We start from the raw sequence: 16,381 nt of genomic DNA, 5'->3' as shown, positions 1-16,381 counted from the left end.
TTCTCAAACTCTCCCCAACAATCACCATCTCCTTACCCAATAATCTCAGCGATGACTTCATCCTCCCCATATTTCACTGAAAAAGTTCATCAAGTGTATGGCGGCCCCAAAGTCCTCATCTACCATCCAAATACTTTTCTTCCTCTACACCATCTCTCCTTCTGCTATTCCTGCATCAGTAGAAACTATACTCCTACTCCTACTCAAGCCCTATATCTTCACCCCATTCCAGCTAATCCTAAGGATAATGTTCCTGTCAGTGTCACCTATCTCCTTTTTCCTTTAGACCTCTCCCTTTCTACCAACTTCTCCTGTGTAGCGCATAACCACGTCGAAGTCGCTCTCATTTTGATATAGCATATCTTCTACCTACTATCCTTCAAGGTTTTTTTTTTAATGTTTTATTTATTTTTGAGAAAGAGAGAGACAAAGCACGAGAGGGGGAGGGGCAGAGAGAGAAGGCCACAGAACCGGAAGCAGGCTCCAGGCTCTGAGCTAGCTGTCAGCACAGAGCCTGATGCGGGACTCGAACCCACGAATGTGAGATCTGACCTGAGCCGAAGTCAGAGGCTTAACTAACTGAGCCACTCAGGCGCCCTCCTTCAAGGTTTTTTTTAAAAGAATGTCTGCATTAACTGTGTCCACTTGCTCGCAACCTTTCACTCTGTCCTCAGCAATCTGGCATTTATCTCCACCACAGATGCTCCACTGACACTCTTCTACTGAAGATGATCAGATCAATCAGCCTGTTTGCTCAGTCCTTATGTCCGTTCACCTATTTGAGACATGTGACACTGCTCACCACTGTTCCTTATGACTTCTCAGTTTCCATGTAATAACTGGAAACCTACTTTATGATAAGCACTGGGGATAAAATGAGGAGTATGACACAGTCGAGCCTTCAAGGAGCTTAGAGTCAAGTGGGGAAACCTCTATAGTAACTCATACTCTTCTTTCAACCTTGCAGATCCCTCCTTCCTTTCTCTACCCAGTGGTCAGAGACTGACATTCCCTCGGAACACCATCTTTGCTCTTTTCACTTCCATCTGGGATTACCATTTTCACACTGCCTACTCTCTGATGACGATAAAATAGATATCTCTAGCTTAGAATTCTATCCTTAATTATGGACCCACTTATTCTATGAAAAGATACAGGTACTTCAATTTTTTTTTAATGTTTTTATTTATTTTTGAGAGACAGAGAGACAGTGCGAGCAGGGGAGGGTCAGAGAGAGAGGGAGATACAGAATCTGAAGCAGGCTCCAGGCTCTAAGCTAGCTGTCAGCACAGAGCCCAACGTGGGGCTCAAACCCATGAACCGTGAGACCATGATCTGAGTCGAAGCTGGATGCTTAACCAACTGAGCCACCCAGGCACCCCAAGATACTGGTACTTTAATATCTCACTATCTTGATAGTACCTTCTGATGTACAAGATGTTCAAAAGATCTTAATTTTGATGAAGACAAGTTAATTTTTTTGTGCTTCTGGTGTCCTATTTAAGGATTTTTAAAAGTTTATTTATTTATCGTGAGAAAGAGGGCACGTGCATGATCCAGGGAGGGGCAGAGAAAAAGGGAGAAAGAGATTCTCTCTCTTTTTTTTAATAGTTTATTGTCAAATTGGTTTCCATACAACACCCAGTGCTCTTCCCCACAAGTGCCCTCCTCCATCACCACCACCTCTTCCCTCCCCCCCGCTTCAACCCTCAGTTCGTTTTCAGTATTCAATAGTCTCTCTCAAGTTTTGCGTCCCTCTCTCTCCCCAACTCTCTTTCCCTCTTCCTCTCCCCCTGGTCCTCCATTAGGTTTCTCCTGTTCTCCTGTTAGACCTATGAGTGCAAACATATGGTATCTGTCCTTCTCCACCTGACTTACTTCGCTTAGCATGACACCCTCGAGGTCCATCCACCTTCCTACAAACAGCCACATGTCATTCTTCCTCATTGCCATGTAAGAGAAAGAGATTCTCAAGCCAGCTCAGCACTATCAGCACAGAGCCCGAAGAAGGGCTCTGTCCCATGAACTGTGAGATTGTGGCCTGAGCCGAAATCAACAGTTGGATGTTTAACCCACTGAGCCACTCAGGCACACCTGGTGTCATATTTAAGAAACTGTTGCCTAATATAAGATCATGAGTATTTACACCTACATTTTTTCTAATAGTTTTGGCTCTTACATTTAGATCCTTACTCCACTGAAACCACAATTCTTGAAAGCTAAGAATTTCATGTGCAATATCTAAAGGTTTTTTACATTCTAAATTTTTAAAATTTTTTTAATGTTTTATTTATACTTGAGAGAGAGAAACAGCACAAGCCGGGGAGGGGCAGAGAGATGGAGACAAAATCTGAAGCAGGCTCCCGGCTCTGACCTGTCAGCACCAAGCCAGCCTGACGTGGGGCTCCAACTCACAAGCCGTGAGACCCTGACCTGAGCTGAAGTTGGATGCTTAACCGACAGAGCCACCCAGGTGCCCCAGGGTTTTTTAAATTCTAAAGCCCTGGCTTTAAGTATCACGTACCAAAGCAAGAACACTTTGCTGGTAGAGTTTATACTGTAAATCGCAGCATGCAGCTGGTAGGAGGTGATGGTGTAAGTACAATTCTCCCACAACAATTGAGAGGACATAAGCCTGGGGGAGGAGTACAGAGAGAAAGGGGAGCTAGGAAATGGAGTTCTTACTTCCTGTCCCATCTGCGGCTCAGTCTTGGGGTGAGAAAGAGTGAGAAAATGTTTGTGGGTAAGGACCCAGAATAGAAGACAACTGTCTTTCCCTTTTGCAAGTTATGGTCCAGGGAACTGCAAGTCTTTTAGCAAAACTTTGCGCCTGCCACTGTATCAATGTGGTAGACCAGTAACAGCCACTGACACGCTGATACTATATTCCTGAAAAGCTGCCTCAAAGACCCAAGCGCACTGGCATGCTGTAGAAACCATTAAGAAGTTTGTATGGGGTCAGTGAGTCCAAAAAAGCCTGTAATTCGGGCAGATCCAGCACATATAGACCTGCTGACCAGAGGTCATGGTGCCAGCAGGGACATCAGCCTCAGACATAGCAGAACAGACTGTGCCAATCAAGACTAAGCCAGTCAAGCTGCAGCTTAGCAGTGGCCAAGGTCAGAGAATGGCACAAAGAGGAGATGCACCACCCCCCAATGCCAGGAAAAATTATAAAGCTTCTCTACCAATCGCCCCAACCAAGGGGGAAAAAAAAAGAGAGAGAGAGAGCTATGTGGAAAAACTGATTTTAACCAAAGGAATGATTATTTACCTAAAATTAACTAACTTAAACCAGACTTATATTCTAAATTGACTATATCCTAAATTGGCACAATTGTTCTACCCAGTAGAAATAAGAAGCTCCAGTGCTAAGAAAATTTTAGTTATTGGGAGATAAGTAAATTTTGAGGCTTACAAGATTGATGCCTGCTATACATCAATTGGGCTTCCGGCTGCACAAAAAGTAAAATATAAAGCTCTTATCTACCTGATCTACCTCTCCAAAAGCACGCCGTGCTGCACTACACGTGGGCAATCATAATCACACTGGTTTCTGTCTGTTCCTAACAGACATCCTTCCTATACTGAAGATTTTCCACATGCTGTCTCCTTCACTTGTTCTCCCATGGCTCGTTATATAGGTTGCTCCAAGTCAACCTTTAGTTTCAATCTAAATGTTTCTTCCTTGAAGAGGCCTTCGCTGACATCCCAAACAAAGTAGCACAGCCCCATGGGGCACCCAGGTGGCTCAGTCAGTTAAGTGTCCAACTCTTGATTTCGGCTGAGGTGATGATTTCACAGTTCCTGAGATCGAGGCCTATGTCAGGCCTGTGCTGACAGTGCAGAACCTACTTGAGATTCTTTCTCTCTCTCTCCCCCTAAATAATAAACAAACATTAAAAAAATAAAGTAGCACAGCACCTTATTATTTCCAATTAGTGCACTCCTCAAAATCTCACATCCCCACTAGAATAAAAGCTCTGTTTTTGTCTGTCTTGTTCACTAACTATCCCAGTGTCTGGTCAATAATAGGTATTCAATAAATAGTTCCTACAGGAATTAATGAATCAGAGTAAAGTATGATAGACAGAAGAAACTTTAAAACCTTCTGATAAATCCAAGAATTAAAAAAATTAAATGTTGGCAACTACCATATTTCAACTTGGAAATCAAAGTCAAATAAAAGACCATATATAAATAAGTTTCTATTTTTCTTTTTCAAAACAATGCAATTATAGAGTCAGAAAATGGTATATAAAATCATAGGGTACCTTCTTCAGGCCAAAGCCGTTTGAAACAGACACACAAAACAGAAACAAATCCAACAAACCATCAAGTTTCTTTAAAAATAATAATACTGATAAAATTAAGTGCACAGGAATAAAATTTAACCTACAAAAATTTTACTGAACAAAAGAGACTGAAAATAATGGAAAATGCTCCACACTCTTTCATGGTTAAATAAGAATGTAAGATATAGGGGCACCTGGATGGCTCAGTCAGTTGAGCTTCCAGTTCCTGGTTTTGGCTCGGGTCATGATCTCATGGTTCATGAGTTCCACTCCCACATCAGGTTCTGCGCCGACTGTGCAAAGCCTGCTTGGAATTTTCTCTCTCTTCCTCTCTCTCTGCCTCTCTTTCACTCTTACAAAAAATATAATAATGTAAAATATCAATTCTCCTTATATGAATCTGTAAATCTAATGCAACTTCAAGTAGAATACAAAAGGATGTATTGTTTTCAAGTTCATCATAATCAACATAAGACATACTTAAATGTATAAATAACAACATAAGTTCCAGTTTTCTAAAATGATGAGCTAGATTCAAGTCAACTCTTCCTATGAAAACAATTAGAAACACGAGGTAAAAAATAAAAACCAAATTCTTGAAAGCCACTAAGAGATAATATAGTAAGGAATTAGCCAGGAATTAAAGGAATTAAAATTGTAAGAGAAAAACAGAAATCTAGAGTCAGTTGGAGCTACTTTTAATCCGAGAGCACTTGATCATGAGGGAAAACATAAATTTTGTTTGATGGAGTCATGGGTTACTAGAAACATAATACAAAGCACCGGACCCACATAAGATGAGATAATAAGAGAGTATCCCTACAATAACCTGTAACCCTAAAAGGCAATACATTTGGGGCAACAGTCATCAGAAAGGAAGCCAATGCCTAAACTCATAATTTTGCCTTGCTGATGGCCCAGGAAACTGCAAACCTTGGATTAAGTGGCACCTTGCCTGACCCTAGCACCTCTAGAATGAAGCACAAAAAAAGTTGAGAACACAAAAAGAGTAGGTAAACAACACAAAAGATAAAGTGAAAGAGGACAGAATGGGGTAGGGACAGGATTTGAAGAGGTAACAGCTGAAAATGTTCTAGAACCAGAAGGGGCACCTGGGTGGCTCAGTCGGTGAAGTATCCGACTTCAGATCAGGTCATGATCTCCCAGTGTGTGAGTTCGAGCCCCATGTCAGGCTCTGAGCCTGCTTTGGATTCTCTCTCTCTCTCAAAAACAAACATTAAAGAAATTTTTTTAAAATGTTCCAGAACCTGAAAGGATTTGCATCTCCATATTTAAAAATCACAAAGAACAAATATACAATAGAAGATACCAGTAAAGCCAATAAACTAGTCAAATGAAGAGACACACTCTCTAGTGAGCTGCCTCCCTAATCCCTTGCCATTTCTTCTTCCTCTCCCTCCCTCCCCCAACAGACCCACAGATACCCACACTCCAGCCACAGTAAACCAAGATGCAGTTACCTAATGCATATCATTTTGATCAGGCTTTTTAAGAAGACATTTCAACCAGCTCTGAAAGTAGGGAGAAGGATATTATCAAGAGACACATGGATTAGAAAAAAACTTAAATTGGAAAATCATCATCCTCCTGACCAAGTCACATCATAGATTTCTGGCCAGCATTAGACCGGATGTGGCTGGGTATATGTCCAAAAGGCAGTCAGTCATCTGTAGCCTAAGGAACAGGATGAAGGTCACCGGATACCAAACATGACCATCAGAAAAGCTGAGCTGAGAATACAGACCATGATTAAGGTCAACAGAACAGCTCCAGGTAATTCAGCAAAAAGCATGTTGGTCAACATGACAATCTGGCTAACATGACAGTTTTAAAAAAATCTACCTGTACCAATGTTAATCTTTTAATGTTGATAAACGTATTGTGGCTATGTAAGATGTTATCATTAGGGAAAGATGGGTGAAAGAAACTCTGCAGTATCTTTGCACCTCTTCCATATATCTAAAATTATTTCTAAAGAAAAGTTGTTTCAAACATATTATTATAAGTAAAACTATGTCAAAATAAAAATAAAATTTAAGAAGTGGAAAAATGAATACATCTAGTCACTGTTTTTTCAACTGTTAGTATCTTAAATACATCCTGGAGTGCTTTTATGAGCCTAGATGCCTATTTTTAAGCATTGTTCTTTCCTAGTTCGGAATTTTCAGGGCTTAACCTACTCTTTAAAATTCAAATTCAGTTTTTGCCAGTAATTACTGTTTTAACTGATAACTACAGACAAAAATTAGGAAGATTTGTTTCATGATGAGAACCAATATGAAAAAAAAAGTCACTTGGATTAGAAATGACATGAGTCTGCAGAAATAGGTTAGGAATAAATCTAAGGATCTCTTGTTGTCTCATCTGTTATGTTTTTAGCTCAGAGAGCAAAAGTTGGATCAGCTTGGAATACCTGTAGCTGAAAATGCACAGTCATTGCAGGCTGATGGGGCAGTCTTTCTATTATTTTCGTATGCACACTTTCTATTATTTTCATATGCACACTTTCTATTATTTTCATATGCACACTTTCTATTATTTTCATATGCACACTTTTTAATAAATGAAAACTGTAAGAGGCAAGGAACTGGAATTTCTCAAGGCTCAGGATTTTTTTTTTTCAGTTTAAGTGTTTTCTAGTTACTTTCAAGCCAGTTGTGATTGTTTCTCTCATGTTTCCATCACTTTTTTGGTGTTTGTATTGCATAAGGAAAGAGGCATGGCAATCTGAAATTGCAGGAGATACTCAAAGTCTATCATTCTTCAGAATTCTTATTAAAGTACACCAAATAATTCTTATTCCAAAATAATTCCATTTTATATCTGACCCAGAAAAAAAACACATGAAGGTTAGAGATAAATACCTGTTTTCATTTGATTCTTTCAACACAACTTCCTTGTTCCTGAAGTCCTGACATCTCTCCTCTCTCTGTATCAGCACTTTTTCACTGATATACTGCTATTCACTGATACTTCATTTTTTTTAAGTTTATTTATTTACTTTGGGAGAAAGAGAGAGTGAGGGAGGGAGGGACAGAGAGGGAGGGAGACAGAATCCCAAACAGGCTTCATGCTGTCAGTGCAAAACCCAATGAGGGGCTTTAATTCACAAGCAGTGAACAGCTGACCTGGGACACTTAACGAACTGAGCCACCCAAGAGCCCCAATACTTCATTTTTTTTAAGTTTTTTTTTTTTTTTGAAAGAGGGAGAGAACACATAAGGGATAGAAAGAGAAGAAAAGGCAGAATCCCAAGCAGGCTCTGCACTATCAGCATGGAGCCTGACTTGGATCTCGATCCCACGAACAGTGAAATCATGACCTGAGCCAAAATCAAAAGTCGAACACTTAACAGATTGAGCTACCCAGGCACCCCAACACTTCTTGCTTTTTTGTTTTTGTTTTTTTTTGGGTTTTTTTGCAGATAAAGATTTGTTTTATTGAAGAACGGATCTGTGTTGTTGCCGAAGCTACTATGTACAGACAACAGAGAGGGGATTTTATTTCTTGGTCTCCTCCTCCTTGGACAGAGTCTTGATGATCTCCTCCTTCTTGGCCTGGAGCCATTCTTCGTGGTGCTTGCATGCCTCCTTGGTCTTAGACCTGCGGGCCTCGGCCTGGTCCACCAGAAGCTTCTTGCGAGCCTTGTCTGCCTTCAGCTTGTAGATGTGTTCCATGAGAATCCGCTTGTTTTTGAACACGTTGCCCTTCACTTTCATGTGCAGGCTGTGATACATGTGGCGGTCAATCTTCTTAGATTCGCGATAGCTTCGGAGCAGCCAGCGCAGAATCCTCATCCTCCTCATCCAGGTTACCTTCTCAGGCATTCGGGCATTGGCTGTACCTTTTCTCTTACCGATGCCCATATGCCTGCCCTTCCGGCGGGCCAAAGTGTTTTTCCGGCATCGCGCCCGGGAATGGACAGTCACAGGCTTCTGGATGATCAGCCCATCTTTGATCAGTTTCCGGATCTGCTGACAGGAGTTGGCATTGGCGATTTCATTGGTCTCATTGGGATCCAACCAGACCTTCTTTTTGCCACAGCGGAGGACACTGGAGGCAAGCCTCTTCTGAAGCCTGAGCATACTCATGGCTGCAGTAGCAGCGCCAAAAGAAAATTCATGTTTTTTTTTTTTAAACAGGTGACCAGAACTTCCACTGTGAGTGGCTGGTGATATTAATCACCATTGTGATTGTGTTTCATTAATTTTAGGGTGGCCCTCCAAGAATACAACTATGAAGATTCCGTCTTCAACAAGAAAACTGTGGAGGACAAATATCTGTAAGGGGCACCTTAACGTATCTGCCCCATGTATTTTCAAAATAGTCTTATCCCAAACTGTGCTTCTGATGGTACATCCTGGAACACAAAGGCTCCAATGAAATGGTCACTTCTGCCCTGAGCACAAACAAAAGCACTTCTGATTTCAACATAAAGGCCAGACGAGTCTTCCTGTTGACTTAAGCCACTGGCCCGTGTGTTACACCATTGACAAAAATTGCTGGTGGCAGCTTAATTTGAAGATCCCAGGAAATCATCTAAGCATTTGGTATTTCATTATATTTCCTAGATTGTCCCCCAGAAGTTGAGGATGAGTTTCTGTTATCTAACAAGAGAGTAAATACTGCCTTATAAGATGTCAATGGCAAAAAAAAAAAAGGCATAATCTTAAAACCACAATCATTATATAAAATCTCAAAGGGAACTAGACTCAGCAAATGTCTCAATGTAGAGAACATGCAACATGATAGTTTTCAAAGGGAACTAGAATCCTAGATTTCTCGATGTAGAGAACAAGAAACCACAAGCATAATTCTTAGTATTATATTTAAGAATGTTTCAAGCCTCTGAAACTGTGCTTAAAGCCTAAGGAAATATATTAGCACAGTAAGAGCACAGAGTGGACCAGTTATTTTCTGAAGCAAATACAGCAAACAGTGCTGGTTGCCAGCTTTACAAGGATTCCTCCTGCTCTTTCTTCCTTGTTGGCAGTACCTATCTGTACTTTAGAAGTTCAAAGTGTCAGAAAGCCCTCCTTCCGGCCTCCTTTACAGCAAGGGCCTTGGCATATAACCCATTCCTAGCTACTGAGGTCCACCTGAAAGACCTGAAGCTGGCTGGCAGGTCTATTGAAAAAGATTTTTTTTAATCTTTATTTTTGAGAGAGAGTGTGTGAGCAGGAGACGGGCAGAGAGAGAGAGGAGGACAGGGGATCCAAAGAGCCAGATGCAGGTCTCCAACTCATGAATCACAAGATCATGACCTGAGCCAGACGTTCAACAGACAGAGCCACCCAGGTGACCCTGGAAAAGATTTTCTTTTAAAAAATTTTTTTTCTTGAGAGAAAGAGAGAGAATGTGGAGGAAGGGGCAGAGAGACAGGGAGACACAGAATTTGAAGCAGGCTCCAGGCTCCAAGATGTCAGCACAGAGACTGACGCTGGGCTCTAACTCAGAGACCGCAAGATCATGACCTGAGCCGAAGTCACATGCTTAACCGACTGAGCCACCCAGGCGCCCCACAATTTTCTGTACCGACAGAGAAATATGTATGGGAGAAACAGTATGTTGTTCCTACTTAGCATAGAGCTATGCTCTACATAGCACTTAGCTGTTACTGGATGTGACCCCTGGAACTGATGTAGCAATATTAGGACCATCAAGAAAGAGACCACCAACTTGCTGAAGAGAAAAAGCTCTTGGTTCTCTCATAGTATCACTGAGCCCTATACCAATAACCTACTGGAATAGCCTTACCTCCAGGCTTCTTGTTAAATAAGTTATCTCATTTAGTTTGCAGCTGCAGTCTAAGCCACTTTCATTTGGATAATGTCCCAAGTAATACAGCTAGCAAACCCCTTGTTCATTTCAAGATCAGGAAGTCAGGCCACTGCTACTTAAGCTGGCCCCAACCAATACCAGTGTCTCTTCCTGGATCCATATTGCCTCATTCATGTTTTTCTTTTCTACCTTTCACTAAGAGCAGATTCAATGCCATTACACCCACATTCTATGCTTCACGATGACGTCTGTTTCTTCTGCAACTCTTCCAGGAGAGTCAATGAGAAGGTACCTTTCGCTTCTCTAGCATGCTTTTCAGTTATGTCTGCTTCTAACCACATCACAGACATGTCTCAATTATTAGCTTATGTTTTCTTTCTTACTATTCAAACTCCAATCCCATAGAAAGATCATAAGTGATCTAAAATTTTCAAAATGGAAATGCAAAAGCTGGAATAAAGATTTGCTTTTATAACAGGTCATCTCCATAGACCAATAAATGGAGCTGAGTGGACAAGGCACCTGGAGTGATAAATAGCTGAATGTGCTACCCTTTTAACATACAAGGGAAACAAAAGATCTCAATTTAAAAACAAAGAAAAAGAGACATAATGAATTATGACAGGTGAGTTCAGAATCCCTTCTTAGTACAGTTAATTTTTAAGAGACCTATTTGCTTCTTGCATACTATGCTTAAAGAGATAAAGTTTTCGTGTTTATTCACGACATGGAAAGAACCCTTAAGTGAGAGCTGATAATATCTTTGTTGAATACTATTCACCTTAACCAAACTAGACAAATAAATATAAGTGACACTTAATTTATTAGGAAAAAATAGTGTTTTTTTAAGAGGAAAAAGACTACAAAACCTGAAATATTCAGATCTTTTCTTGGATATAGTTTACTGGGTTTTGCTTACTAAAAAAACCATGCTCACTAAAGGGAAAAAATGAAAATGACAAACTTTTCTGAAAATCAATGAGAAACACAAAAGCAAATATCAGAAGATATTTTCCTGAAAATTATAGCACAAAGGCTTGAAAAACAATCCATGATGCATCAAAATTACCAATACTGAAAAAAAAAACCAGAACTAGAGGATATTCATTTTCAACCAAATTGCTGCTTAAGCCAGTAGGGGAGAGCAAAGTAGAGAGCAAAGAGAGCAAGTAGGAGAGGGGCAAAGAGAGAGGGAGAGAAAGAGAGTGCCAAGCAGGTCCGCACCATTGGAACAGAGCCCAATGCTCACAAACTGTGAGATCATGATGACCTGAGCTGAAATCAAGAGCCAGACGCTTACCGACTGAGCCACCCAGGTGCCCCTAGAAGCTCTTGTTTAAAAAACGAAATAGTTGACTTGTCTACTTGTGTCAAATGAGACGTGAACAACTTTATAGGAAAACAAAATTCTGATGGCTATTAAATTCTTCCTAAGTTCAAAATCACTGCTCATACTTAGGAAGAAAAAGCCATCCTGAGACAAGAAGAGTCTGAAAGTAGATGTTCTATGTAATAGGTTATTCGTTGTTGCACTGCTGTTACTTCAAGGTACTGGAAGCAACTTACATGCCCACCAATGAGAGACTAGCAAAAATAATTATGGCACATACATACAAAGAAACACTGAGCAATAACAAAAATAACAAAAAAAGAAGAAGCAATTAGGCAGTAAAATAAAATACATCTATTGGAAAGAAAGAAGGAAAATTGTCTCCCTTTGCAGATCAGCCTGCATGTAGAAAATCCTAAGAAATCCACTAAAGTAACTATCATAACTAGCAAATGAGCTCAGTAAGGTGAAAGCATAAAAGATCAACATACAATAATCGAGGCGCCAGGGTGGTTCAGTCAGTTATGTGTTACTTTTGGCTCAAGTCACAATCTCACAGTTGGTAAGATGAAGCCCAGTGTTGGGCTCTGCACTGACAGTGCAGGGCCTGCTTGAGATTCTCTCTCTCCCTCAAAAATAAATAAACTTTAAAAATAAAAATATACAATAATCAATTATATTTCTATAATGTGAAATTAATAACCTGAAAATTAAGCAAACAATCAGAGTTACAACAGCACCAAAAAGAATAAAAGGCTTAGTGATAAACTTAACAAAACAAGTACAGAACTGCTACTCTGAAAAGACAAAACACTGCTGAGAGCAATAATGAAAAAACATCTCACATCATGAATCACAGACAGGATATCATTAAAATGGCACAACTCCTCAAACTGATCGACAGATTCAACACAATCTTAATCAAAATTCCAGCTAGAGTCTGTGCAGAAGTTGACCACTTAATCCTAAAACTCATATGAAAATTAAAGGCACCCATAATAACCAAACAATCTTGAAAAAGAACAAAGTGAGAGGATTCATATTTCCCAATTCCAAAATTTACTACAAAGCTACAGTAATCAAGATAGTGTGGTACTAATGTAAAGAAAGATATATGGGTAAGGAAAAATGAACTGAAGAATCCAGAAATAAATCTTCACATTTAGGTCAATTAATTTTTGATGAAGTGTGAAGAAACAACCTTTTGAACAAATGGATATCCACAGACAGAAGAATGAAATTGGATTCCTTCTCATTCCATGTACAAAAATCAATTCAAAATCCATTTTGAGACCAAAATATAAAAGAACTAAATGTATAAAGACCTAAATGTAAAAGCTAACACTATAAAACTCTTAGAAGAAAATATAGGTGTAAATCCTCATGACCTCCAATTGGACAATGACTTCGTAGACATGATACCAAAAGCACAAGCAATAAAAGATAACCTTTATAAGTTGAACATCATCAAATGTGAAAATGTGCTTCAAAGGACACCATCGAAAACGTGGAAAGGCCACAACAGAATAGTAGAAAACACCTGTGAATCAGGTATCTCATAAAGGATTTGTATCTAGGATATATAAAGAACTGTTACAACTCAACAATAAAAAAGACAAATAATCCAATTTAAAAATATGAAAAGGAGGGGCACCTGGTGGCTGTCAGTTAAGTAATCAACTCTTGGTTTCTACTCAGGTCATGTCGGGAGTTCAAGCCCTGCCTCGGGCTCTGCACTGACAGTTGTGCCTGTTGAGGATTTTCTCCTTCTCTCTCTGCCTCTCCCTGGCTCTCTCTGGCACATTTGCTCCCCCACACTTTCCCTCTCTGACTCTCTCAAAATAAATAAATAAACTTAAAAAAAATAGGAAAAGGAAATGAACAGACATTTCTCCAAGAAAAGATATGCAAAAGGCCAATGAGCACATGAAAAGATGTTCAACATCATTACCCATCAAGGAATTGCAAGTCAAAACCAAAATGAGCTAGCACTTTATATCAGATAGTAGTAAGTGTTGTGAAGGATGCAGAGAAATTGAAGCCCTCATATACAGCTAGCAAGAATAAAATGGTACAGCTGCTGTGGAAAACAGTTTGGCAATTTCTCAAGGTTAAAAAACTTTTCTTTTTCCCAAAGGTTAACAGCAGTTCCATTCCTAGGTATACACCCAAGAGTACTGAAAATCTATATCAAAACAAAAACGTGTACAAGAATGTTCCTAAGAGCATTATTCACAACAGTCAAAATGTCCATGGCAAATGGATTTAGAAATGTGATACAGCCACACAATAAATACTATTTAGCCATAAATATGAACTACTGATACATGCTACGACATAGATGAATCTTTAAAACACTGTCCTAAGTGAAAGAAGCCAGTCACAGAAGGTCACGTATTGTATAATTCTGTTTCAATGAAATGTCCAGGAGAGACAAAAAGAGACACGGTAGAAAGTATGTATTTTTTCAAATCATTTTTTGAAAGATTACGTTGTTCATTTATTTATATGCAATGTCTTCTAAATCCTAAAACTCTTCTTCTGAAATATTTTTAAAAATACTTTCAAACACAAAAGCATGCAATGATCAAAGAGAAATGACCTGCAATTTTAAAACAGCTAAGGAAAACTCATAAATGTCAAAGGCAGAACACTGATTTGTCTTTGTGGAATGTAATCAAGGGACCCAAATTCCCTTCAAGTTAAATACTGGCCTCCTTTTGAAATGGAAATTACTAATAATTAAACTTGAATTTGCAAAATAACTGTATATTTTATAAAGGAAATCATCAATGTAATACATGGAATTGTTGAATCACCATATTGTCCACCTAAAACTAATATAACACCATATGTTAACTATACTGGAATTTTAAACAAAATAAGAAAAAATCATCAATGTAAAGCTGAAACTCACTAGACCTTATATCACTGCAGTTTAAACTGCAACAAATACTTAAAATATTTCTTAAATATTAGCCATAGAATAACTTTGTTGTTGACACCGGTTTGATTCCCAGCCTATTTACCAGGAGGTGACCATCAACAATTTATTTGGCCTCTCTGAGCCTCAGTTCCCCCTTCTATTAAATCAGGAATTTTAATACCTACGTTAGTTTAAAAAGACATACTCCAACTACTTACTAAATGGGAGAGAAAGTAGTATTGGAAGATATCACTCCTTTATCTCTAACCATTTGAATTTTCTACATGATTTGAACTTTTTTTACAACTTATAATTTTAAGACACAATGAAAAATTTAAAATAAAAGCATCCACTTTACAGGGTTCTTATGGAACCATTCTGTAAGATATTTATACATGGGAGGCTCTCAGTTAAGAATAATTTCCTCACTACTTCCATAGTCTTTCCAACTTTTGAATTCAGGTGACTACAACTTGGAAGAAGCAAAGTTAAACATTTATTTTTCTGAAGGCTATGGCTATCAAGAAAGAGATAAACAGGGTAATAAAACTAATCTTTCAAACCACTTTCCTCAAAACATACCAAAGAATTTAATCTGAAGAGAAAAAAAAATGTCCACATATTTACTGCTGCTAATCACTTTATTCTAAAGATTTAGGATTTCGGGTTTGATTTTCATGGGGGGGTTTTGCACTGTAAAGTGATAATACCATGAAGTGAAAAGGAAATCTGGTACCTTGATTTTTTTTTTTTTTTTACCAAGACAAATTCAGGATTCAGTTCAAAGAGTATTTTTCACTGAAAAACAACATACAAATATAAATAATAATACACTTATCTAGCAAATAAAATAAAATATCAGCTGCATCTTCTGTGCTTTGAGAGCATACTGAGATAGATGAATATAATCTAGTGATGTAGGTTGTCACTTTATACTTTGCGGTATAGTGTAAGAATTGAGGACCTTCTTTTCCATACTCTAATAGATGCATCAAGTGAATGACATGATTTGCAGGTCAAAAAAGTGCCATTTTCAAACCACCAAAGTACACTGGGGCCACTAAAGTTGGTATTGTGGCCTTTGGTAGCTTTCCTTAAGACTGAGTCATTGGACTTATATGCATCTAACCTACCCATAGGAGAGCATAACTTTAGCACTGCTCATCAAAAATGTGTAAGTACAAAATTAACCCTCATGTAGCTTAAAGTTTACAAATCCTACCTATTCTGGAGCACTTAACACATATATTACTGAGAATTTCCTGGAGTAGTATTGTTGTATGTCTACAGTGCCTTTTTGTTTTTAAACTATTTCAAGAACAGACTTCTGAAAAGGGGAAACACGGTCAATAAATGTTAGAAAGATACAACGATTCACATAACTTTTATCTCCATATTAATGAGTGACTGCATGGAGCAAAATTAAAAACTTAAGAGTTTTGATCAAGGCCTGTCGGTAAGGGATTCCCCAGCTCCCAGGCTTTCCTCCTTTCCTGCAAGCCACCTCAAAAATCCTCCTCCGGATGACATCAGGTGTTCCCAAGTCCCTGCAGGCAGAGCCAAGCCCATAGCCCGGCTTTCAACCGCCGCTACTGGGTCGCGGAGCCCAGCCTTGGAGGGACACCAGAGGGCAGGCCATGGGGTGCAGGGCGGCCGCCCGCCCCGAGGGCGTGAGGGCGGAAAGGAGGGACACCCGTGACTCACCAGGCCCGGCCTGCCGCCAAACCGCTTCACCTTCACCCCTGCGAGGCCCGCGGACCGGCCTCACAGCGCCCCCCAGAGGCAGACAGGCCCCTTCCCATGGAAGGACCCCTCCCCGAGCGGGCCCACTCCCCAAGAAGGCCGGCACCCCCAGGACGCGGCGGGGGACACGCACTGACCTGAGACACCGCCTCCCCGCAGATCCCGGCAGCCGGTAGGTCCCTCGCCCCTCCCCCGCCCCCGGAGCCGGCGGGAGCAAGCGCACTGGGCCTGCCTGCGCCTGCGCGCCCCCGAGCGCCCCTGCAAGGCACGCGCCGCCGCCTGGGA

The 16,381-nt window shown here is 39.9% G+C and overlaps 1 protein-coding gene and 1 pseudogene across 1 annotated transcript in view; both read right to left on the bottom strand.

The window, feature by feature from the left end:
• SHLD2 (shieldin complex subunit 2) overlaps positions 1-16,252 on the bottom strand; it is a 77,579-nt gene extending 61,327 nt beyond the window's left edge. Inside the window, exon 1 of the mRNA XM_029932070.1 lies at positions 16,234-16,252. The gene's annotated coding sequence lies outside the window, so the exon portion shown is untranslated. The remainder of the gene's footprint in view (positions 1-16,233) is intronic.
• LOC115285614 lies at positions 7,728-8,444 on the bottom strand (annotated as a pseudogene).
• Positions 16,253-16,381: the final 129 nt, after the last annotated feature.

Source organism: Suricata suricatta, chromosome 2 (assembly GCF_006229205.1).
Source record: "Suricata suricatta isolate VVHF042 chromosome 2, meerkat_22Aug2017_6uvM2_HiC, whole genome shotgun sequence".
Lineage (NCBI taxonomy): Eukaryota > Metazoa > Chordata > Mammalia > Carnivora > Herpestidae > Suricata > Suricata suricatta.
The sequence above is the reverse complement of the archived record's forward strand: the minus strand, read 5'-3'. Positions and strand labels throughout refer to the sequence as shown.